The 20,087-nt window shown below is 46.2% G+C and overlaps 1 long non-coding RNA gene across 1 annotated transcript; it reads right to left on the bottom strand.

Moving 5' to 3' along the window:
• Positions 1–1,252: 1,252 nt before the first annotated feature.
• On the bottom strand, positions 1,253–18,705 carry LOC128324640 (uncharacterized). Its single transcript, XR_008306994.1, has 6 exons — positions 18,605–18,705; positions 18,336–18,409; positions 16,159–16,244; positions 3,968–4,023; positions 2,951–3,090; positions 1,253–1,348 (listed from the first exon to the last, which is right to left on the bottom strand). It is a non-coding gene; the product is annotated as an uncharacterized LOC128324640 (long non-coding RNA).
• Positions 18,706–20,087: the final 1,382 nt, after the last annotated feature.

Here is a 20,087-nt window from a genome sequence, read left to right as displayed (position 1 = left end):
ATAGAACAGCTAAAACATAAATAATGGTAGACTAATTTGTTTACAAATTAATTAAATTAAATAATTACGTTAAAGCCAGGTGCCATGGCTCCTAGAATCTGTGGTGCTTAGACGAGGATATTCAGAAGTAAAGGTAAAGTAAAGTGTGCCATTGAGTCAGTGTCAACTCCTGGCGACCACAGAGCCCTGTGGTTGTCTTTGGTAGAATACAGGAGGGGTTTACCATTGCCTCCTCTCACACAGTATGAGACGATGCCTTTCAGCATCTTCCTATGTCGCTGCTGCCTGATATAGGTGTTTCCTATAGTCTCGGAAACATACCAACAGGGATTCAAACTGGCAACCTCTGGCTTGCTAATCAAGTCATTTCCCCACTGAGCCATTAGGTGGCTATTTAGAGGAAATGTTTGGAGAGGAGAGCTGGTCTTGTGGTAGCAAGCATGACTTGTCCCCCTAGCTAAGCAGGGTCTGCCCTGGTTGCATATGAATGGGAGACTTGATGTGTGAGCACTGCAAGATATTCCCCTCAGGGGATGAAGCTGCTCTGGGAAGAGTAGAAGATTTCAAGTTCCCTCCCTGGCTTCTCCAAGATAGGGCTGAGAGAGATTCCTGCCTGCAACCTTGGAGAAGCCACTGCCAGTCTGTGAAGACAATACTGAGCTAGATAGACCAATGGTCTGACTCGGTATATGGCAGTTTCCTATGTTCCTATGACCAGTAACAGCTGCATTCCAACTGACCTTAACCACTACAGGCCCCTCCTCCTTATCTGCATAGGGAATCCCCACTGCCCAATCACCATGGTGCTTCGGCTCTCACAGGCTCCTTCTCTCTATCTGCATATGGAATCCCCACTGCCCAATCAAGTGCTTCTGCTTGCATACTCTGCATATGGAATCCCCACTGCCCAATCAGGTGCTTCTGCTTGCAAACTCAGCCAATCGCCTCCTTCCCACCATGTCACCACGCATGGCCCGTCTTGGAGAACAGCCAATCACCTCCTTCCTACCACGTCGCCACACATGGCCAGTCTTGGAGAAATAATAATATAGATCATTTCATTAAGGATGCTTCAACCTCATCCAATACCAAATACTGCTTTGGGATAGGATATTTTCTCTCCTGCCCACCACCTTTGTGGCTGTTCCCATTGCCTTAAATCCTGTACCCCTCCTCAGGTGGAACATGGCCTGGCTAAGTGAGCCTTACTCTCACCCTCCAAGGAGTGCAGGTATTTTCACATTTGGCTAACCTTTAAATAGCATTTGGCTTTGGAGACGATCACTCAGTGTGAAGGGCCTGCAGTATTCTGGTGCACCTCCTTCTGGTGTAACATTGCTCTGAATAGCTAGAAGCACAAAATATGTCTTTGGAAAATGAAGGCAATTTTTTTCCATCACGTACCTACACATCAATAGCAAAAGGTCTGTGGTATGCACTATGTGGTTCATGATGGCCTCACATTTGTCCCTGTCATTGGTGTGGACGTGAGGAACAACAGCATGGGCAGAAACCCTTGGCCCATGTAGCTCGGTCATTTGTCTTCCCTAGTGTCAAGCAACATGAGAAGACTGACTTGAGAACTTTACCTCTCCTCTTCTCTGAAAGTTTGTCCTCCGGTGATGGATTGGAACAAAAAATTGGCCCTGGCATGAGATGTTGGGATTTCCCACCCACCCCCTTTGCTGTGCCCCAGGCACCACTGTAGGGTTTTTTTGGGGGGGGGGCTACAGCTCCCCCTGCCCTGCTCCAGGGATAGCAGGCAGCCCCTATAGCCATATTTATCCCAACAGCTATGCCCAACCCAACAGTCACATTGCCATGGACACACATCCCACCTAAACAGAAGTAATAATTTTGGAGGTTCCATTACAACAAGTCAAATATAGTTTCTGCCTGTCATTCTGTGCCTAGCAGATGGATGACAGGCAGAAATTTAGAAATTCAGTAGGTTGTGTTTCCCCAGCATTTGGAGAACTGGAACTTCACTAGTTGAAGTTTTGACTGATATGAATCTGAAGTACAGGCAGAATACCAACAGGCACTGCTTCTATCCATTTGCTGTATTCTTGCACAATAGTGTGTGTGTGTGTGTGTGTATGCGTGTATATATATATATATATATATATATATATATATATATATGAGAGAGAGAGAGAGAGAGAACCTTCTGAATTTTTTCAAAGTACAGTTGTTTTTGGGAGGCTATTAATTTTTTCAAAGTGCAGCACTATTAATGAGCTCCTGACTTAAATTGGTCTTCTCCTTCTTGGGGGTGAAATTCCCAAGTGGAATTTACACAAATCCCAACATAAATCTCAACCATGGCAAACAAAAGCAAGAAAAGAAACAGGAACAGCCAAAATGTCCACCAACTAGCCAAGGTGGGGAATCAGAGGAGGACTGACTCCTCCCATCCCATCAATGAATCAAACAGAGCCACGTGTACATCCCTTACAATCCCTGCTAAAAACAGATTTACAGCCCTGGACATGCAGAACTCAATTAAATTCTGCCCCCTGCTAACTGAGCAAAGAGTGATGGACTTTGTCAGCTTCCTCTCATATGCCACCATGAGCACTGGTGAGGCTGGGAACACTGTGCCTACATACTTGCACGCTGCCTCTGGGAGCATAGTCTTGCCTGTGTGAAAAAAGGTGCTCGTAGAAATCTTTGAGCATGCATAGCATCCCTGCTTTGTCCCCGTTTAGGGGATTCTGTTTGTCTCACCTCAGTCCTTCTGTAAAAAGGGAGAGCTGTTGCCTGCCTCTCCCACAGTCACTGCCTTTATCTGTGGCACCTGTGGCACCCAGGTGGGCATACACCCACTCTCCGCTGCCTCTGCATTTCTGATACTTGAGGTGGCAGCCCTTATTGTACATTTGCTATATCTGGATGATACTACGCTATCTCTTAGTTGTAAACATAATAAATAAAAGTCTGTGCTCACTGCTTAAGTTGCTTCTTGGTCCCAAATTTGTTCTGGTGAAGGGACACATAGGGATGGCTCAAGGGCATAGTTTGTAATGATGCCATCAACCCTGATTTCAAGATGGTGGGCACATCAACATTTGAGGTGCAAGTAGGAACCTATTAGGAACAAATTTGGTACAGTTGTAGGGACACATAGGGATACCTCAAACACAGCTTGTGATTATGCCATCCATCCAAATTCAAAATGGCAGATGCCCATAGGAAAGTAGGCAGATTAGTTCTTACTGGAACAACTTGTTTGACCATGAAGAAGAAGAAGAAGAAGAAGAAGAAGAAGAAGAAGAAGAAGAAGAAGAAGAAGAAGAAGAAGAAGAAGAAGAAGAAGAAGAAGAAGAAGAAGAATTCAGTTTCTATACCACCCTTCCAAAAATGGCTCAGGGCGGTTTACACAGAGAAATAATAAATAAATAAGATGGATCTCTGTCCCCAAAGGACTCACAATCTAAAAAGAAACATAAGATAGACAGCAGCATCAGTCACTGGAGGTACTGTGCTGGGGGTGGATAGGGCCGGTTACTCTCCCCCTGTTAAATAAAGGGAATCACCACATTAAAAGGTGCCTCTTTGCCAAGTTCGCAGGGATGGTTTATGGAATGGTTTTAAGCCATGGTTTATGGAATGTTTGCCATGGTTTGTGACTTTTATAGACACAGTGTTGGCAAACTAATTCCCTCTCCAATGTAACATTTCGTGCTGGTTCTAATAAAGACACAGTAAAATGCATTATATTTTTTAACATGTCTTAAACAACTGAAGTATATTCTGCATTTTAATGGGGTCTTATAATCATTCTTTAGATGTACTGCTTTTATTTATTTATTTATTTATTTATTTATTTATTTATTTATCATATTTCTATACCATCTGATACAGAAATCTTCATGTGGTGTACAGTTAAAATATAATATAAAAACAATATAAAACAATTAAAATTCGTAAACCACATAAAAAATCTTAATGAATACAAACTTACTAAAATTTCAATTTCAATTAAACGCCTGGGAAAACAGGTACAACTTCAAGTTCCTCCTAAAAGCAAACAGAAAAGGACATGCTCTTATTTCAGCAGGAAGTGCATTCCAAAGCCCTGGGGCAGCCACAGAGAAGGCCAGGTCCTAAGCTACATACCTGATCTTTCAGGGGGAGTGTAACCCCATCCAGAGCAGCAGATCTAAATCATCTCTCCGATTTCAACCCCCCACAGTCAGTACCTCCATCTTGTTTGGTTTCAGCTTCAGCTTGTTATCTCTCATCCAGCCCATTATTGCCTCCAGGCAGGCATTGGGGTGCGGGGTCATGCAGTTTTCTGATGAAGTTGGTATGGGGAAATAAGCAAAATCTGCATATTGATAATATCCCAGACCAAATCTCAAACCATACGAAAATTATGTAAACAGTATCTTGGAAGGTACACACAGAATGTTGGGAACTATTTTTAATAATAACAATGACAACTAGCTCAGGCACAGAGCACCTGTGCCTCTAGTACTCCCCACCCAGCTGCCTGCCCCCATTGCTGCCTCCTTCCTCCCACCCGTCGACGGATTCACCTGCTCCATCTTCTCCCCCTCCAGCCCTGCCCTCCCCCACCTTCTCCCACTTCCCAACTGCCGGCACCTCCCAGTACCATCATTTTCCTGCCCAACTGCCCACCTCTGCCACAGTTTCCTTCCTTCCCCCCACCCACCACTGTTTTCTTCCTTCCTCCCCCACAACCACCCGCCACCATATCCTTCCTCCCCTGTTCCACCATTGCCATTTTTGCCCACCCATCCCTGCCTTCTCTCCCTTCCAGTCCTGCCCACTCCCGCTTCCCGGCACCCACCAGCTCTGTCATTTCCCCACCCAGCCACCTGCTTCCACTGCTGTTTCTTCCCTTCCTCCCTTCTGTCCACCATTGTTTCCTTCCTTCCTCCCTCCACCCACCTCCACCCCTGTTTCCTTCCTTCCTCCCCCCGCCTGCCCTTCACTGTTTCCTTCTTTCCACTGCCCACCACCGCCACTGTTTCTTCCCTGCCTGGCCACCCCTGCCTTCTCTGCCTGGCCACAGCACTGTCATTTTCCTTGCCAGATGGCCGTTGGCCAGCTGCTACCACCACTAATTCCTGGGCCCACCAGCCAGCTGGCTACCACCACCATTTTCTTCCCCCCACCCATCCCCATCGCTATCCTATCTGGCAGCTCTCCAAACTCTCACAAGAGCTTCCATGCATGGAATTAGCTATGGGTATGCCTTAGCAAATTATATATAAAGATAACTATAACAATAACAATAACAAATAATTGCAAAAATTTGAAAATTACCAGCCAGCAAGAATTGGTGGAATCATCCAATTGAGAAGGTCACAGAAAATGACGAGGCAAAAATCCTTTGGGATTTTCGAATACAAACTGATAGGCATTTAGCACACAATATGCTGGATCTGACCGTCATCGAGAAGAATTGGGTTCTGATAATTGATATTGCAATCCCAGGGGATAGCCAAGTTGATGAAAAACAATTGGAGAAAATAACTAAATACAAGGACCTTCAGATTGAAATTGAGTGACTCTGGAAAAAGAATACAATAGTGGTGTTAATAGCTGTTGGTACCCTTGGTGCAGTACGAAAAGAACTTGAACGCCATCTTGATACGTTGGGCATCAATAAAATTACAACACATCAACTACAGAAGGCCACACTGCTCGGGACAGCACAAATACTACGACGCTATCTTTAATTTTTCTATAGTTATCCTAGACCCTTGAAATGGCTGGATAATTAAAGTACCAAATCCAGTCAATAACATCTGGCAGACTGTGTGTAAATAGCATAATAATAATGATGATGATAATTATAATAATAAGAAAGCCTTCGACTCATTGCCTCACACATGGATACTAAAATGTTTAGAAACAACTGGTGTCAGCAAAAACATTCAGATATTTATTTAAAAAGCAATGAGCATGTGGAATACACAGTTAACAATCAATGGCGAGACACTTGGACAAGTTAGCATTAGAAGAGGCATTTTCCAAGGGGACTCACTATCCCCTCTGTTGTTTGCAATCGCCATTACCCCACTTTCACAAATACTAAACAAAACAGGCCTTGGATACCAAACTTTGAAAACATCAAGTCAAATCAACCATCTGCTGTTCATGGACGATCTGAAGTTGTATGGAAAGTCCCAGTCAGAAATCGAATCACTGCTAAACACTGTCCATATATTCAGTAGCGATATAGCAATGGAGTTTGAACTAGACAAGTGTGCTGCATTAATAATGAACAGAGGAAAAATAAGAAAAACAGAAGGAATAGAACTGCCCAATGGAAGCAACATCAAGAACCTAGAAGAGAATGAACATTACAGATACTAGGGCATTCTCCAGGCTGAAAACATTGCACACACTGAAGTTCAAAGAAAAATTGGAAGTGAATACATCAGGAGAGTTAGAAAAATCCTCAAGTCCAAACTCAATGGCGGGAACACCATACATGCAATAAACACCTGGGCTATACCTGTTATCAGATACACTGTAGGAATAATAGACTGGACCCAGGCAGAGCTAGAGATGCTAGATTGTAAGACCAGGAAAATAATGACCATCCATCATGCTCTGCACCCCCGCAGTGATGTAGATAGGCTATACCTCCCTCGCAGCTCAGGTGGAAGAGGAATGCTGCAAGTCCATCAAACAGTAGAGGAGGAGAAAAGAGGCCTTGAAGAATATATCAAGGACAGTGAAGAAGATGCACTTCAAACGGTCAAAAATGAGAAACTATTCAACACCAATGAAACAAAGCAGGCCTACAAGAAAGAACAAGTCAAGAACCGAGCAGAAAAATGGAGAAATAAGCCACTGCATGGTCAATATTTGCACAATATAAGTGGAAAATCAGACATCACCAAGACCTGGCAATGGCTTAAGAATGGCAACTTGAAGAAAGAAACAGAGAGTTTAATACTGGCTGCACAAGAACAGGCACTAAGAACAAATGCAATAAGAGCAAAAGTAGAAAAATCCACAACAAACAGCAAGTGCCACCTTTGTAAAGAAGCAGTTGAAACCGTGGACCACCTAATCAGCTGTTGTAAAAAGATCGCACAGACTGACTACAAACAAAGGCATGACAAGGTAGCAGAGATGATACACTGGAACATCTGCAAAAAATACAAGCTACCTGTAGCCAAAAATTGTTGGGACCATAAAATTGAAAAAGTTGAAGAAAATGAAGATGTAAAAATATTGTGGGACTTCCGACTACAAACAGACAAATATCTGCCACACAATACACCAGATATAACTGTAGTTGAGAAGAAAGAAAAACAAGTTAAAATAATCGACATAGCAATACCAGGGGATAGCAGAATAGAAGAAAAAGAAATAGAAAAAAATCACCAAATACAAAGATCTACAAACTGAAATTGAAAGGCTGTGGCAGAAAAAGACCAAAATAATCCCAGTGGTAATTGGTGCCCTGGGTGCAGTTCCAAAAGACCTTGAAGAGCACCTCAACACCATAGGGGCCACAGAAATCACCACCAGCCAATTACAAAAAGCAGCTTTACTGGGAACAGCCTATATTTTGCGATGATATCTATAACAACAACAATGATATTGATAATAAAATCCAGCCATCCCAGGTCCTTGGGAAGGACTCGATGTCTGGATAAAACAAACCAGTCAATAATACCTGTCTGGCTTTGTAAATAAATAATAATATAATATTATTAATTATTAATATTATGATATTATTGATTGATATTATTATTATTGTTGTCCATGTGGTAATTGGTTAGTAAACACTGTCAGTTAAGACAAATTTGAACTTAGGAACCTCCTCTGGAGAGAATTCCTAAGGGAGTGACTTTGGAATGCAGTGAATAGGTATCTATAAAATTCATTTGGAGTTAACTGACAGTTCAGATAGAGATGGTTAGGGCTAGAGATAGGATCTCTGGTTAGGGTCTCTAGAGAAGGACTGAGGGTGGCATTGGGAGGTTGGTGGATAGGTTTTACACACCAGGCATGACCTCTGTGGAAGAAGCTTGACTATCAAATGTAAATGCTTGCTGTGTGTGGTTGATTACACAGGTTATATAGATAGGAGAGTTATTTCCCAGTAAAGGCTTTGAAAGTCTAAAGAAGCGTGTTATTTCTAAACAGTCTCCTCAATAACTTGAAAGTAAAGCCTTTGTTGATGTACTGATACAATCTTATATAATTACCTGAGTTTGAATACAAGCTTGAAATATAAGAGTTGGTGTACAGTCTTGCCAGTTCTAAAGGTGTTACTTTGCCTTAGAAACCATTATGCATTTGACCCTCCACTGTACTGAATAAGAAACCACTGAAGCTATTGCAAAAGAATAAAGTTATTTTCTTTGGTTTTGGAACTTTAAAAGCTCTTCCAGCTGTATCTGTTTATATCTCCCCACGTCACCACCACTTGGGCACTATAAAAAACTTAGTTTTAGAAACCCAAATTAGGATTAAATTTGGTGGTGGCAGCATTATAAATAAAGGGTTTTAAATAATCTAAATGCTCACATGCATATTGTTTATTTTAACATCTATATATTTAAACAATAATCTCTCTGTCCCAACTGGGAGTAACAGTCCCTCCCAAGACTGTGGGGAAGGTGGTAGGAAGGATGACACTTTCCAGCACTATGTGTACGTCTTCCAAGATGGAATTGTGGCTTGACAGGGCTCTCTTCCCTTAAAGATTCCGCCCCCACCCTGCAATGCTAGGGAAAGCATAACACTGTGTGGAGGTGGGAAATTGCTCTCACATTGACGTTTTTTGCCAAAGTAGTCCCCACTTAAATGCTTGACTAAAAAGCAGAAGGTTACTGGTTTGAATCCCTACTGGTAGTATATCGGGCAGCAGCAATATCATCTCGTACTGTGTGGAAGGAGGCAATGGTAAACCCCTCTGGTATTCTACCAAAGAAAACCACAGGGCTCTGTGGGAGCCAGGAGTCAAAACTGACTTGATGGCACACTTTACACTAGTCCCCACTTGGTATTTAGTGAAAATCACAGATTTATGGAGTTTTCCCACTATAAAAACAAAGAGACACTTAAGATATTTACTGGAAAAACCTTCCTGGGATAGTGTTTTGAGGATCCTATCACCACCTCTGTCACATGCTACACAAACTCAGAAAGGCTAACCCAGAAAGAGTTGTGATTGGAACAGAGAATTAGTTGAGGTGGAGGAGGTGAAGGAGTGCAGAATCCTGTCCCAGCCACCTCTCCATTACAATTCCCCCAATTCCCATACTGCTTTCTCTCCCTGTGGGGATCCAGATGCAAGTCTGAAGGGGGAAATACAGATCTGGAATACCACAAAGAGTGTTCCATATATACCACCATGCTTCTCTATCCTGCACCTGCTGCCTATCAAGTGAATCAGGTGAACAACACCAGTATTGTGAAAGGAGGAGAAACACAACCCTCCACAGTGCTCAAAGCTTTGAGACATGCTCTTGTCCCTGCAGAGACTAAACAACCTGCCAATCCCCTGGGCTTTTAAGGATGGTGCTCCACTTCCATGAGCATCACAGCTGCTCTTCAGCTGAGAAAAGAGTACCTCAGGGGTGTTGTGCATTCTACATCCAGCTCCTGATCCTCACTGCTAACCTGTGGGATGTCAGAATCCTGAAAATGAAATGGAGGAACGCAATGGATGCTCCTGTACTCTCTTTGATCTTTCCAGGGCTTCTGAGAGCCAAACTGTGGATGACGTTCACTAGGGATGTGCATGGAACTGGCTGGCCCAGTTCGGTTTGAGTCTGGACTGGACTCAAACATGATCAGACCAGTTAGGTCTGGCACCCCTTAGAACCGCCCCCCCTGGTTTGGTCTGGTCCGGGGGGGGGTTCATGAATTTTTTAAAAAAATATTCTACCTTTAGCCCCTTTGGGGGGTTTTCTCCAGGCTGCGCTGGGGGTGGTGGTCTGAGAAAGTTCCCTCTCCCCCCGCTGGCCTCAGCATCACCATTGCAGCCCATTCAGCCACTCTTTTCAGCCCGTTTGGGCCTCTGCATGTTTGTGAGGCGGCCATATTGCCCACCATTTGCACATGCATGGTGGCCCATTTTTTTTTTAAAAAAAATAGGGCCTCCTTTCGTGTTTGGGTGTGGGGAGGTATATTTTCTGTGGTTTTTCTTTAAAGGTTGTTTCTTGTTTTCACAGGTTGTTTCTTGTTTTCACAGGTTCCCCCTTAGTTGCCCCCCATTGTGTATTGTATTGTATTGTATTGTATTGTATTGTATTGTTGTGGGTGGAGTGGAAGGGTAGGCTTGTTTTTAAAAGGAGTTTCTTTAAATAGGGTTAATTTTTTAAAAAGTTTTTCCCCCTCACAGGTTTTTTAAAAAAAGGTTTCCCCTCCCCAATAGGCTTTCTTATTTAAGAAAAGGTGCCCCCCCCGCAATAGGGTTGTTGTTGTTGTTTTAAAAAAACCCTCCATTTTAAAAAAACATTTTTGCAGTTTTTTTAAAAAAGCCCCCAGGGTCTTCAGGAATATCTGAGCGCTGTGTGGTGAGCAAAGCTCGTAGCAGGGTGGCAGGCAGAGGTGGGAACGGTCCCCAAGCTGGTGTGGGAGGCCAGGGTGGGGGGCAGAGAAGACACCATCCTGGGGTTCCACAGGTCTCCATCAATGAATTCTTTGGCCCAGGTGAGGTGGTGGCATGAAGGCTCTCCTATCTGGAGGAGCCTGCTGCTGCCAAGCCAGGTCCTGGACCAGTGGCGGATCCATTGGGTGGTGTGCAACCCAGGATGGTGCCTGGTGCAGAACCTGGTGATGCAGGAGGCTCTACTGCCAAGGAAGTTTCTTCCGTGGCAGGGGTGGAGGGCAGGGGCTTGACAGCTGGAAGTGCAGCCAGATTTTCCCTCCCTCTTGTGGCCCCTCTAATGCTCTTCTTGCCACTCAGTGGGGGGCCCCCTGATGATGCCCAGGTCATGGAGGAGTCCCGTGCTGGGTCCTCCCAATCTGGCTTTGGTGGGGGAGGGTCTGCTGCTGAGTTGGAGGGGCATCACCTCCTCCAGTGAAGCTGGACCTTTCTTCTTCTGCACAGGGTGGAAGGGGAGTGGGTGATGACAGTGGGCAAGTACCAGCAGCCCCCCTAGTTCTGCCGTCACCCAAGCGCCTAGGGCATCAGAGGCCACCCAGGGCAGTGATGTTTGGAATCATGTTGAGGTCCCTCAAGATGCCCCAACCATTGCTAGCTGTGTCCACTGCAGGGCACAGGTCAGTCAGGGCAAGGATGCAAAGCATCTGGGGGCAACTTCCATGTGGCGATACATGCGAGGGCATCACCTGGATCTTCTTGACTCCGCTGGCAACAGTAGTGCACTTCATGTGCCTGCAGCTATCGCTGACAAGGGCAGCGTGCCAGCTTCCATGAAGAGGCCATGCTGCCAGTCAAGCGGTGGATGCATTCGTTAGGCAAGAAACACCCTGGTCACGTGGACCCATGTCTCTTCACCCGCCTCATAGAGGAGATGATGGCCACTGATGACCAGCCTTTTCAGGTGGTTGAGAACTTCAGCTTCCGCCCGATACTCCAACTGCTAGCGCACAACTTCACCATCCCCTCAAGGACCATGTTCAGCCAAAACGTGGTCCTCTCCCTGTACAGGCAGTGCAGGGAGCTCCTTTCAGCCATGCTGCATGCAGCACCAGCTGGCACCAGCGTGCAGTTCACCACTGATCTGTGGAACAGTGTGAGTGGGATGCATGCTGCTTTCCTGGCCCTGATCAACCACTGGTGGGGTCCGGAGAGAAAGGAGACCTCTGGTGCTGCCTCTGCCTCCAGCGTGTCCCACACTGCATTTCAGCACAGGTCTTGCACGTGGAGACCTTGGATGTCAAGCACACCAAGGATGAGGTGGCAGCTGTACTCGGCCGCCAAACTGAAGAGTGGATAGGCAGATTGCCAAACCTCTCCTGGGGCTCCATTGTGACAGTCACTGGCTCCAACGTAACGGCAGTGGTAGAGTTAGTGATGGAGTGTGTAAACATCTGCTGCATGGCACACATGCTCCTCCTGACTGCCAGGGACACCCTTGGCCTCAAGGAGGTGAAGGCATCCAGGGAACATGGCCGTCCCATGGTAGGTGCTGTTGATGCCACGGCTGTACATGTGGAGAAGTCCCGCAAGATTGCAGCCCACTTCCACCGGAGTGAGAAGTCCAGGCGCCTGCTTCTCGAGCAGCAGCATGTCCATGGGCTTTCTCATCTCATCCCAATGGATGTAGATACTTGGTGGAACCCCACCTTCTTCTTGTTCCAGCACCTGCTGGAGCAGGAGGTGGCCCTCGATGACCTGGTGAGGGACAAGTCCTTGGGCATGTGTGCCCTATCCAATGCAGAGTGGAAGCTCATGTCCAAGATGGTGCCAACACTCGAGCCCTTCCTGTTTGCCATGAAGAGCTTGTGTGATGACACCACTCCTCTGAAGCTAAATCAGCCCAGTGGTTTAAGCAGGTGTGCCTTCGCGCCTTGTCTGGTTTGCGGGAGACGGAGCCTACCAGGCCCACCAGTGCTGTGCAATGTGTTGCCCAGTTCTTGGAGGAGCCTGTGGAGGAAGACCCTGAGATGGACCGTGTGCAGTTCTGGGCAAGCCACCACCAAGTCTGGCCAGACCTGGTGGTGGTTGCTGCACAACTCCTCTCCTGCCCGCCAACCAGTGTCCAGAGCAAGCGGGTGTTTTCATGTGCTGGTGATGTGGTAACACCTGCTCGATCCCCGTTGGACCCTGGCTTGGTCGAGCAGCAGGTTTTCCTTAAGCTTAACCTCCCCCTGCTGGGCTACCCTAAGCTGGAGGTTAGTCTGGGTGAGTGACTGGCCCATAGTTGACCCATGGTGCTGGTCACCTGCCTGGCAGCAGCTTCCACTCATCCCTACCCCCATTCCTCCTTCAGCTGTGCTATGTTGCAACGTGCCCATTAGTGCGGTGACTTGGCAACTGAATACACAACCGCACTGACGTAACCGGATGTTGAACTAGCCCCTGGTTCCACCTGACCACAGCACTCGGGGAGGGGGGCACATTCAGACACTAGGCAGTTTGTGCCAGTGTGGCACTGTGTAGATGATGTGTAAATATTTTGATGTGTGTTGTGTTGCTTGTTGTTGTACATAGTTGACTTGTGGGAAGAGGGCAGTGGGACTGCCAAAATGTATGTTTGTAAATATTTCAGTGTGTATAAATATGTTTGTGTAGATAGAAGTGTTGTGTGTGCATGTGTGTGTGTGATTGTGTGCATCTAGGTTTCTTCTGTTGTGTGTGTGTATGTGGTGGATGTTGTCGGTACAGGAGTAGTAGTAATGGTTTTTCCTCTCCTTTCTGTTGTGTTTTTGGTCTCGTTTTTGTGTTGATAGATGGTTGTTGTTGGTGTACATATATTACTGTATAGCTGCTGTATAGATGGATTTGTATATATACTTGTGTATACACATACACCAGACACGCATGAACTGGCCATGAGTAATTGGTCTCCCACCACACCACATTGTGTGTGGACTCCACTGACCTGCCTCTGAGCCAGACTTTCCTATCTCTTTAATTTTTTCAGACACGCCCCCTTTCCCCTCTCCAGTTTGGTTCTGCTGACACACATGGGCACATACACATCAGACACACATGCATCGGCCATGATGAGTAAGTGGTCTCCCACCACATCATGTCATTTGTGGCCTCCACTGACCTGCCTCTGGGCCGGACTTTCCTATCCCTTTAATTTTTTTCAGAGCCCTCTCCTCTTTCCCCTCTTCTAGCTAACAGCACACACACGCCCACACCAAACGCAAACCTGCATGCACGATGCTGATGACTATATGTGCTCTGGTGCCACCACATATCTGGGCCCTGTGTGGCCTCCAGCAAAGATGTGGTGGACCAGACACTCTGAGGCGTTTCTTTCCCCACAGACAAAATGCATGCATTGCACACAAAGAGAAGAGCAGAAGAACCAGGTGCATGTTACTATAAGTTCTCCTTCAGTATGTTGGTGTGTTTTTGCCTTGCTCCTCTTTCTTTGCAGTTTGCATGCCATGTTGGTTTTTCTGCCTTGCATCGTCTAGTTAGGTCTTGTTGTTTTGTGGCTGTTGTTGTGTAGTCTGTGCTGTTGTTTAGTTTGGTCCCCTTGGCTTTGCAGTTGTGTGGACACAGCAGCAGGTTTGTTTCTGCGGTGGTTTTATGCTTTCTGGTTGGTTGTCTTCTTAGTTGTGTCATTGTGTGTCGGTATGGTGGCCTGCTAGGGGCACAAAATTGGGGTGGGTGGTGGGCCAAGCACCCAATGAACACCAAAGCAATCAGACACTTCTGTGATTTTAGATTTTTCCAAATTTTGCATTTCTCCCATAGGGAATAATGGGGATTTGAGCTGGCTGAGCTGGCCCATTCTCCCCTTTGGGGGGTGCCAGGACAACCCAAAGTGAGTCAGGAGGCATGGTGGGTTGTGCCACAACTCCCCTCAGGCAGCTCCAGGCCGGTGGAGTTCATGGTTCCCCCCCCTCCGAAATTTTTCCAGTTACTGTCCTTGTTAGTCTATCTCTATCAGAGTAGCTTCTCTGGTCTATGTATACATATGTGTATGGACAGACCTTGACAGAGATTCATTGAGAGAACTCATATGGCCAACAAGAATCCGATTTGTGTTTGGACTTGCGGTGTATGAGTTCTCTCAGTGAATCCCTATGAAGATCCCCAAATTATTCCTCAAGTCTCCAATATTCCTTATGGGAAAAATGCAAAGAATTCCTATGGGAGAAATAAAAAAATTGGAAAAATCTTCAAAAATTGTAGGAGTGCCTGATTGCTTTGGATTTTGGTGAGTGGTTGGCACTCCTGGGTGCTTACCACCCACCCTAGTTTTGTGCCCCTAGGTGATCTACATAGGGAGTAGTGGGCCAGTTCGAGTCCCCATTATACCCTATGTAGAACCTTTTAGAACCAGTTTGAACTGGGTTCCAATTCGAACCGAACCAGAAGAGGGTGGGTTTCAAGCAAAACCAAAACCGAACCTACCTACCCTGGTTTGAAGCTGGTTCACATTCATACCAAGCAGGCCAAGCCGGTTTTGTGCACATCCCCACCTTTCACCATGCAACATGTATTGGGTTTTGAGAACCATTCAATGCCTCACATCCAAGCTACACAAACCTGGAAAGGGGGAGGTTTAGAATAAAGAAATTGGAGAGATGGTGCAGATTCCTTCCCAAGCCACAACCTTCCCACCCTAATTCCCCTCCTAGACTGCTTCCTTCCCATGTGAGGCTCCAGATATATTTGGCAAAAATATAGAGTGGGGAAAGGGGAGAGGGAAAGTGGAGGTCTCAGAAGTATTAAAAACCTCTTCCATCATAGCACTACTCAGCTCCAAATTCTTCCAGTGCTGCTTTGTAGTGGGGCTCTTACGTGTCTGCATTTGTAAGGGTAGTGCAGCCCTGACTTTCATCCTATCCAACCAACTATCATCATCTCAGTTCCAAACCACTTCCGTCCAATGCTGTTTCATAGTGAGGGACTTATGGGTCTGAGTCTCTCTCTCTCTCTCTCTCTCTCTCTCTCTCTCTCTCTCTCTCTCTCTAATGTGTAGCAGAGCCTTGCATTTCACCCCATCAACCAAAATTCCTCCCAACCTGCAGCAACTAGATTTACTAATCTAGATCCCAATCTAGATCCATCCCACAGTCAATCTACTATGGTGGAAATGCAATCTCTCCTCTCCCCCTGCCCAGCCCTTCCATATGGGGCTGGATTCTTGTCCCTCGCCTTGTAAGACTATTTAGTGGCAAGAGTCTTGAGCAACATCTCATCAGCATCTCATCAGCATCTTTGTCTGGCTTCAAGACACTGCAGTGAGAAACAAGACACAACACACAGTGGCATGACTGAGTACATCAGAAGAGCCCTGCTTGATCAGACCAGATCTAACCCAGCACTCTGCTTCCAAAAGAAAACAGCTGAATGCCTCCAGGAAGCTATTGCTATGACTTTGAAGCTAGTGGACATCACCACATTGTAGCAGTGAATTCCATCTTTGCTTTTTGTCTGTCCTGTACCTGATGCCAATCAACTGCTTTGGATGGACTCCAGATATAGTGTTGTAAGAGGGACAGAAAACATCCCTGCACAGTGCTCAGAATTTCAAAAACAAACACTACCTCAGGGAACCTGTGGCATCTTCCAAGTCCAGGCTCTCATCCTTGGCCCTGATGTCTAGAACCGTGGCTTCTTCAGTAACAGACCTCTATGAATGAGAGAAAAGAGAGGGATAGGTGCTCTGGTGCTTCCTTGGATCTTTCCAGGGCTTCTGGGGGACAACTTTCACATTTCCTTCAAGGAATCCTTAACAGGTTGGCTGAAAGCAGGAAGTGGACCAGAAGTGGCCCCTTTGCATCTCAAAACAGTGCTGGGGAAGAAAGATTTGGAAAAGGAGTATGGCCACTCCAGAGGCAAAGAACCAAGAGGGGAAACGTTAAGTCCCCAGGCTACCGCACACCAGGTGCGGACCCAGGAATGGGCGAGAACATTCAAGGCATGCGTAACTGTCATTCTTTGGGGCCCTCCCCTCAAGCCCTGTGTTGCGTGGCCCTCCCCCAGCTGCATGCATGGCCACCAGGAAACAGCTGCTTCAACCTAACGCTGTGCAGCCATCCTCTGATTAGTGTGGCAAGGAAGCCTTTCTTTCAAAGCCTGCCTGCGCATGTTCCCTCCCTTGGTGCTGCAAAGGGAAGCTTTTCCAATGAGCAGCTAACTAGCTACTTGCAGAGCTGGGGGGTGGGGGAACTTCTTTGGTAGGGATGGAGGAGGAGGAGTGAGAGACACAGGCAGTATGTTTATATAATTTGCACCTTCTCCTAAGTAACTGAATACATCTCTTATTATTTCTAATGCCTGTGTCTATCAAGTGTGTGTGTGTGTGTGTGTGTGTGTGTGAGAGAGAGAGAGAGAGAGAGAGAGAGAGAGAGAGAGAGAGAGAGAGAGAGATCTAGTCAATTGCTTGCCTTTCCCATTGAACTTTGCAAGTGATGGCTTTTGAGATTTAGGCTGAGGAAGAAGTGACTGGTCAGAGTCACCCGTGCTTCATGGCTGAATGGGAATTTGAACTCAGATCTTCCCAGTCCTAGTCCAACACTATATGCATGTAGTTATTTTCAAGTTTCCTGGAAGTATCTGGAAACTTGAGTGCTTTTTGTGCAAGTTCTTTTTGTGTAGTGTACATGCATTCATTTATAAAGTGGACGTGGCTATAGCTCTCTCAAATGCAGGGAACAGAAAGAAGGTGTATTGTTGTACCTGCATGGAATTCAATATGTGAATTTCTCAATTGGCATACACTGTACATAGATTGTACATGCACTGACTATAAACCATGTGATCAGGACTCCTGATATCTGAGGATATGCATATGCTCATTAATAGGGATTGGGAATTGTAGCAGAGGGTGGACTTCTGCCTGACCACCTTGATTTGAGGGTTGCTGGAATGAATGCTGCACAGATAATGGTTGGTGGCAATGGTGTTGGTGTTGATGTGTTTTCTAGAATTCCTTGTCCATTGGTGTTTGGTGTTGCTGCTGGTCTTTCCTGCCCCTCCAGCTCTTCCATGTACGGACTGGATTCTCTTCCATGGTATGGATGAGAATCCAGCCCGTATGTGGAAGAGCTGAAGGGGGCAGGGGAGACCATTTGGCACTTTTGGTTATAGAGTGATCATTAGCAGATTCCTGTGGCTCTACGGCACTGAGAGATGAAAAAGACAAAAGAGACAGTTGAGTGAGTGAGTGCAAAGAATCCTGCTGGCTCAGATCAAAGGTGATTCTGGTCCCCTGTCTGTTTCCAGCGCTGGACAGCCAGATGCCTCCAGGTCTGGTATCAAGTCACTTGCCCCAGAAACAGGGCAGCTAATGGATGTGAGATTCCTGTGCCTTTGCTATAATTTGTAGGATTTGGTGGTTGCAGCTTCTCTCAGCCCTGGAGCCGTCTAGAGTGACAAGCAGCACCTGCCAAAATTCCCTCTTCTGTCCTGGGCCACAGCTAAGGGAGTGGGGTGTAGCTCAGGGGCAGAGCTCATGCCAGGTCCCAGGATCAACCCCCACAATCTCCATTAAGAAAAGAATCTCAGCTCTTTTGTTTGGGGCATTGGAGAGCAGCTGCTGGTCAGAGCAGATTGGAGCAATGGTCTAATCCCTGGAGTCAGGGATGATGGAAGCTGTAGTCCAACAACTACGGAATGGCCAAAGTTGTGCAGCCATGCAGTATTCAAATGTATCTACAAATAAACAAACACTAAAATAAACAATTGATCCTAATAATGCATGGGGAGCAGAATATCTCACCAGAGGGGAGCTGCAGGAACGTCCTCTTCTAAGCTGCCCACACCATGAAGTTAGGGACATCCTTTCCCCATGTCCTACAAAGGAGAGAGGAGAGCAGGAATCCATCTGGGTCAGAAGTGAAGATTGGCTGGTAAGTTAGTGTCTACCTGCGCCACTCCAAAGGGGCCAAGATGGAGCCACATCCTAGAATCCCCCACCCTGACCAAAATCCAACACTCAGTGGTCTATTTCCCCCAAAACCTATTTGAGGCATAGTAGTGAAAACATACTCTGAATTCCTTCCTTAAGGCCATATTCAGCACTTCCTCACAGCCAAATAGGATAAAAAATTGGTGTGGGAGAGAGCAGAAAGTCCTCCTGCCAATGGCTGAGTCCAGAGAGGCCAAGGGCAGCAGCAGAACCTCCAGCCCCATCACAATCTGTTGGAATCTCAGCACCATGACAACCAGGTAAAGGCAGCCAGGCTGGGGATCCAGTGCAGCAACTGCCACTTTTTTTAACTATACAAGTGTGGCAGGACTCCCAGTACCCAGTCGTGGGAATGGGGCACCAGCAAACCAAGTTGCCAACTCTCTAGCTAATCCTACTCCAATGACTTCAGAAGAAACCTGGCATGTAGAAATTAAACTGGTGGATATTTCCCCATCTCCCCATTTCCATGACAGCAAATGCTTCACCCATTTAATTTTTGTCTGTCAAGCTGTTTTTAAAGGCATAGGAGCCAGGCCAGTAAAAAGGTTGACAACCCTGCAGGCTGGGATCCAAATTGAAGTCAGTCACTGAGTACACATATGGGGACAACATGGCCATGTCTTTTCTCTAAGTGGCAGGAGGAATATTCCAAACATTTGGGTCATCAGACATTTAGAGAAGCAAAGGGAGATTTATTCATACAGGTGTTACAGCTCATGGGGGTGGCTCCCAGTCAATTTGGATAATAGAGTTTCTGAGGAGCAGAAGGTTTGGCAGAGGGTGTGTGTGTGTATGTAACATGGGGTTCAGGTAAGGAATCTTCTTTCTGGATCATAGCATGGCTTCGTTCCTAATGAAGGCCTGTATAATTGTGGCCACTAAGACAAGTGCAGCAGATGGACAGTCAACTTCCCCGTACTGCTAGGTGCTTCACAAGTCCACTGGCTTTGTGCCACCATATTTAGTCCCCAGCGAAGGAGAGAAGCAAAAACTGGTCCATGAAGATTCCAGGGTGATCACACACACACAGAGCTGCTGTATTCTTATCCTGGGAATCCATAGTTTTGAGGTTTCTTGCACTACAAGGAGCCTCTGGAACTCACCGATGCAGCACTCCAGCGACACAATGGGGATTCTGTGCAATGGGGACTTCCTTAAATGTCATAATTCATTGTGTTGTCAATTGTTACTCATACAATACTGTTGGTGCCAGGCCCTGATAGGCTCCTGAAGGCCTTTTATAAGATCTTCACAGCCCGGTTGGCACCCATCTTAACAGAAATCAATAACAATGCTTTTTAGCATGGGGGACAGTTGGGACCATCATGTAGCAGTAGCACCTTAATCTTTCCCAAGCATGGGAATAAGACCTTACCCCCAAAATGGTGCCCAGTACCACTTACCAATGTCAATTACAAAATATTGGCAAACTTACTTAACAGGCAGCTAGTGACCTGGATTGCACCAGGCTCAGTGTTACCTTTTCAACTGAGTGCAGTGCCAGAGAGACGGCTGACATAATCACTCATGTCATCACTGTTGACAGAATCACTCACTCAC

This window comes from Hemicordylus capensis, chromosome 4, assembly GCF_027244095.1.
Source record: "Hemicordylus capensis ecotype Gifberg chromosome 4, rHemCap1.1.pri, whole genome shotgun sequence".
In the NCBI taxonomy this organism is placed as follows: Eukaryota; Metazoa; Chordata; class Lepidosauria; order Squamata; family Cordylidae; genus Hemicordylus; species Hemicordylus capensis.
Note: the sequence above shows the minus strand (reverse complement) of the source record. Positions and strands in the feature narration are given on the sequence as shown.